General features: G+C 36.0%; 1 non-coding gene and 1 pseudogene across 1 annotated transcript; both read right to left on the reverse strand.

Moving 5' to 3' along the window:
* Positions 1-833, reverse strand: part of LOC148721312 (QRFP-like peptide receptor) — a 107658-nt pseudogene extending 106825 nt beyond the window's left edge.
* A 3787-nt stretch (positions 834-4620) lies between these two features.
* Positions 4621-4693, reverse strand: Trnaa-agc (transfer RNA alanine (anticodon AGC)). Its single transcript has one exon. It is a non-coding gene; the product is annotated as a tRNA-Ala (tRNA).
* Positions 4694-6000: the final 1307 nt, after the last annotated feature.

The following is a 6000-nucleotide window of genomic DNA, read 5'->3' on the forward strand; positions in this document are numbered from 1 at the left end:
TCACGTGCTCTCTTTTCCTATTCTGTGATTCACTTTAAGGTGACCCTCGACTTTAGAACCCGCATTTGCCATTAGTCTACAGGAAGACTTCTGATGTTGCCATTCTCTGAATCGCACAGCCTTTAGAAATGCGCATCACCGTCGCGGTGGTTAAATAAATCGGGAAGAACATTGTCTTACTATGTCAGTAATTCCTCCTAGGACAATTGAACATTTTCCTTTTACTTTTACTCCGTTTCCAATTCTCTTTTCTTTGCTCCCTGGCTGCTTTGGTAGGGCTGCATCATGGGGGAAAGCGGCCTCGATCTTACCTTGAGGCGGGTTTGCTTGTTCTTTTCTTGTTTAGTGTGCATGAATGTATGATTGTTATTTTCTTAGTGCATAAAATTATAAAGGAAAAACTTCAAAACTCTCATCCTGCTTACAAGATTTTCAGAGAAATCTTGAGGTTTTCACAAGTCATATAATTATTTCAGGAGACAAATAACGCTTTATGCTGGTTCATAAATTCTGGAATCGCGCACTACTTTCTGTATTAGTATTTACGCGTCATATATTAATTTTGGCCTTATAGTTATACGTCGTAATCACCCTTTGCTACCCTCATGGAACGACCAAGAGCATAAGGGAGGAACATAGGAGTAAAACAAGTGATTCAAAATGTTCAATACCATTTACAAAAAGTGAAGTAAAAAACCAAATGCATACCTCCTCTGGCGATATTTTTTTACAATCAAACAAACCAGTGTATTTCCTGCGATGGCCACATCAACGAGTGTTATGAGCACAGTGGTAATCACGACATAAGCTGTTTCAGACGTGGGCACGACCATGGTGAAGGGATCAATATTGGCTATGCATAACCTGGACAAAATAAAAAAGAAAACATAGTTTGGCTATTCTTTTTGATATATCTCGTAGGATAAGTTATTTTGGTTTATATTCACCAAACACAAAGTTAGGAATTTTGTTTGAGCTCGACTTGACGGCAGAAAAAAAGTCACCAATGTTGTAATCCAATTACGACGTTTGCATCCAAGGATTTACTCAGGTAATCTCGCACCGACATGCAATGAAAAAATCCCATCATAAGAAAGCAAAGCGGACAATTGTAAAGAGTCAGAGACTAAAATCACGGACCCATTGGCTGAGACTAATCAAAACCGACATCACCGTCGCATTTGGCAATTCACAATTTCCTTACAGGCAGGTGAGTTCCGTGTTAAATTGCACACAAAATCGCTATCGATATCGATTTTCAAGCGCAATTTAACGTGGAATTCACAAGTCGATTAATAGATTTTCCTTGAATCGCTCAACTGAATAACAATAAGAAAAAAAGAAAAGAGCAGTAATATTGTTTGTTTTTATACTTGAAAACCGATATCGCAACCATCGCTTCGCGATTTGCGCGATATCGGTTTTTGCGACTGATGTTGCCGCCCATAATACGTATAAAGCGAAAAAATTATTCATTTTAAGGTCCTTACCATTGTGCATTCTGGATCCTCGATTTTGCAAGAACGCGTGTTCTAAGCTCGCAGTTTGGAAAATGTCATTGATGCAGTCTCTCGTGTTGTTTCTGTCTCCAGTTTCTGGTCATTCTGCGTTTCCTCCTTCTCGAATCATTTTTGTGTAGAGTTATCTGTCACTTGGCTGAAATGTTTGTACGTTACCGTAATGAAAGTTGATAATTGCCCAAATAAAAACGTAAACGTAAACGTAAAAGCGGATTTTCCAGGGAGTAATCTCTATACACAGACCATGTTAGCAAAGCTTCCAAAGAAGAAAAGATTAAAAAAAACTTCAAGTTCCACTAGCGAGAATTTACCAAATGTCGTTTTTACGGTATGGTATTCGAGTACCTTGTGTGTCTGAACAGGTACATGTGGCGACCGCTGAATAAAAAGGTACAACTACAATCTAACATTACTAAGCATATTTCCTCACAATTTGATCGAAAATACAAATAAATTTTAGAGCGCTGAACGCTAAGAACGGCTGCATTGGGTTCTCCAACTCAACATAACAAGGGGAAAGAGTCATAAGAAATGACCCTTGACAACCTTATAAATAAAGAAAGAATGAGCTGTATTTGAGCGCAGATTAAACTTCAGCTAGATCAAATTGCCTGACTCGAGAAAATTATAACGGGCATTTTCTGGGAACATGCTCTTTGCATTCTACTGCTTCGTTCTCGCCGTTTTGGCTTCTCTGATACCTGCAGAAGGAAAAGTAAGATTTTCCTATAATTATGTCCTGGTTCAAGTCTGAGTACTATTTAAAAATTTATTATTATAGATTATTATTATCCTTATTAACATAACAAAGCCTTGAAATATTCACACAAACTTCCAGTGTTGCTAGCTATAACAAATTACTCCAATCATGATAAATAGTTTTCTCCTTTGGATGGTATGAAATAACCTTCAAATTTTACAAAGTTGAAATGGTAAATTGGCCACCAGTACATTGGCCACTTAAGGTAGCCAATTTACCATTTCAACTTTGTTGATATATCCAAATTATTCGTTACCCCCACCGACGCAGCCCCAAGCAGTTTCTTTCGAAACTATCAGCCTTTATTCAAATTTTACAGTACGTTCAACATTTGCCGAATTCATTTTACAACAAATTATTTGCGAGCAACAAGATGAAGAATATGGGAAACATGATTTTTGGAGTAGCCAAAAGAGAGTATGCTGTAGAATGATTAATCACGTCTCTACAACGCTGTCCATGCACGTTTTAAAATTCTCGATGCCACGTGATAGCGAAATTATCACTGGAGGTCCTTTGTATCGTCACTACAAACGAACTAACGTTTCGTGAAAAATTTTTAATTTTCAAACCCTGCCTGAAGAGAAAAATTATAGAGAAAAGGAAAAGCACCAATGCTTTTAACTTTGGGCTTAAACGTGTTATTTCTATTAATACTTGGCTGTTGGTAAAATCTGAGGACTTTGTGGATTGAAACTTTGCCTCTGGAGAAAAGAAACTAAGCTTGGAACACAATTTCACTTCACATACCTACATACATACATACATACATACATACATACATACATACATATATACATAAATCCATTCACTGTTACTTCCTAAAGAGCCGGGGCTTCTCAAGCTAAACAGGTGGTTTTCAAGAAATTTTTCTTGAAAAAATTTTATGCAATCCTGTTTGATTAAAACGAAGATTGTTCACCGTCGATTCGTTGAGTTCCTTGAGATGTTTTATTTTCAAAAATAATGCTGTCAGGGATATACGGGATATCCCAGGAACTATATAGAACCGAAAGGTCGATGAGGCTTTCAAACAAGTTTCTACCGTCTGAAGAATTTCTGTGTTACTTCAGGATTTTGTATGAAAGTTCTACATGTTTAGTTGATGGTTTGGTCGTCTTTATTTTGCGGTCAAGTTTGGGTAGATAAGGAGAGCGTAGAAATATCTGTTAAAACGTTTTCAAGTAACTTATCGCCATACATTGCACCCCTACAGAGATAATTAAACCAGAATAGAAAAACACATAAAGGACAACTTTCCCTAAAATTCAAATTGAAGGCCATCAATATGCATGAAGTATAATCGAATTTCACCAACCAATTACATCCCAGAGAAACTTATTCAATTGTGGCAACCACTGACAACCTTATAATTAAACAGAGAAGGTTGTGTATTTGAACGCATATTAAACCTCAGCTCTCTCAATTTGTCTGATATTTCGCCGGCATAAGGTTGAAAAACTCGCCGTAATTGTTGGCCGCAAGTACAGCGGGCATTTTTTAGGAAACATGCTCTTTGTATTCTACTGCTTCGTTCTCGCCGTTTTGGCTTCCTTAATACCAGAAGGACAAGGTGAGATTTTCCTACAGTTGGGTCCTAACTCATGTCTGAGTACTTTTTAAAAGTTTACTAAGTCATTATGTTACATTTTTAATATCCTTATTAGCATAACTAAGTCTTGAAATATTCACACAGGCTTCTTCAAGAAGTATTAAAGACATTAAAGTTATTTCAAGTAAATAGTTTTGATCCTGGACAAGCACAATATATACAACCTACGCATTTCATAAGAAGTTCAGAATAAAATCTTAAGGGAATATGGTTTTTGGATTAGCCAAAAGGGAAAGTTTAAATCAGACTAATTAAACACGTCTCTGCAATGCTGTCCATAAAAGTTCTCGACTTTTCGATGCCTCACGATGGATAAGTGACCACTGGCAGATCTTCGAATTTTAAAACAAATGGGAATACTTACTGAACTCAACTAAAATGGTTCGGCTGAATCAAATGAAAACTTGACACAGAAGCGAAACTTTCCAAGCCATGTAACATAGTCTTAAAAATAACATTTGTGGAAAAAATTGAAGAGAAAAGAAAAAGCAGCCGAGCTTTTAAACGGCCGTTAGGCTTAACCTTTTATTTGTGGTAAAACTCGGCTATTTGACAAATCTTACCTTCTTAAATATATCCATTCGTTGTTACTTCCTAAAAATAACTTTTCAAGCTTAACAGTTGGTTTCACGAAAAAAAAAATTAAACAAACTATACGTATGATGCACGATCCTCGCAGTAGATAGCGCTATTTATGCAATAGCGAAAATCAGACCTGAAAAAAAATCAGGCCTGTAAGGGACTCGAACCACTGACCTCTGCGATGCTAGTGCAGCGCTCTACCAATTGAGCTAACAAGCCAACTGGGAGCAGGCCGTTAAGTTGATTCGTAATAAACCCGTGAAAGTGATAAATCAGATACAATGAAATATATGAGGTTCATATATTTTTTATTTTTTTTTTATTTTTTTATTTTTTTATTTTTTTTTTACTTTAACTCGGTAGCGCAGTCTTTTTTTCGTCAAATAAAGGTTTCACTGTGAACTGTGGACGGGTTTTGAAAACCTAGCGATAGTAAATATACGAGTTATTTCATAAAACAATGAATGTCCGGCTGCATCAGTATTGCTAAATAAGAAAAAAACATATATGAACTTCATATATTTCATTGTATCTGATTAAACAAACTCTTATGCAGTCCTGTTTTATCAAAACGGAGATTGTTGGCCGTCGATTCATGGAGTTCCTTAAGATTTTTTATTTTTAAAACAATGCAGTCAGGTTTAAAAGTTCTTCAAGCGCGAGAACAAAGATGGCAAACACGACATTGCTTTGTACGATTTGACACGAATCTCAAGACAGACCGTTTTCAGACTGTGTGCCATCAAAGCAACTTTAACTCGGTAGCGCAGTCTTTTTTTCGTCAAATAAAGGTTTCACTGTGAACTGTGGACGGGTTTTGAATTCCAAGCGATAGTATATATCTGAGTTATTTCATAAAACAATGAATGTCCGGCTGCATCAGTATTGCGAAATAAGATCGGAAATGTACGAACAGTGATGTCAATAAATTTTCCTCACTGTTCTCAAAAACGATATAAACGTTATTTAACTTTGATGTAAATAAAGATGTTAGATAGCATTTTTTAAATACAGGAAAATATTCTACAAAGGATAGATGTTTGAAAAGGATTCATCATTAATTGATGTAGACATCCTGTTTTGACTGACAGGAAAGTTACAGCACGAGGTTTTCTATTTTCCTGCATAGTTTTTCAAGTTTTGCTATCAATTGCTATTTCGAAATCGGACTCTGAAAAGCAGTCGCATGTTTCCTTTTGTCGTATTTGCACTTCACTCGACCAAAATGTGACATTTCAGGATTTGTTGTTCCTGTATACTCAATTACGCTGTTACTGGTTTCGTTATAAACCTTGAAATTAATTGTTTTCACTAACTCCTTTATTTCCTTTATCTTTTTCTCTTCTTCTTCTTCTTCTTTTTCCTCTAAACGAAACAACCTACTGCACCTTCTTATATAGTTCCCCACAATCTTTCTAGAAGATTCTACAGATTTACAACACGACTATTTTTAGTAATATTACATCATAGAATTTTCCAGAATTTACGGTAAACAACTCGAGTTTCGATAAATAGACGTCACTTAC

Source organism: Stylophora pistillata, chromosome 10 (assembly GCF_964205215.1).
Source record: "Stylophora pistillata chromosome 10, jaStyPist1.2, whole genome shotgun sequence".
NCBI lineage: Eukaryota > Metazoa > Cnidaria > Anthozoa > Scleractinia > Pocilloporidae > Stylophora > Stylophora pistillata.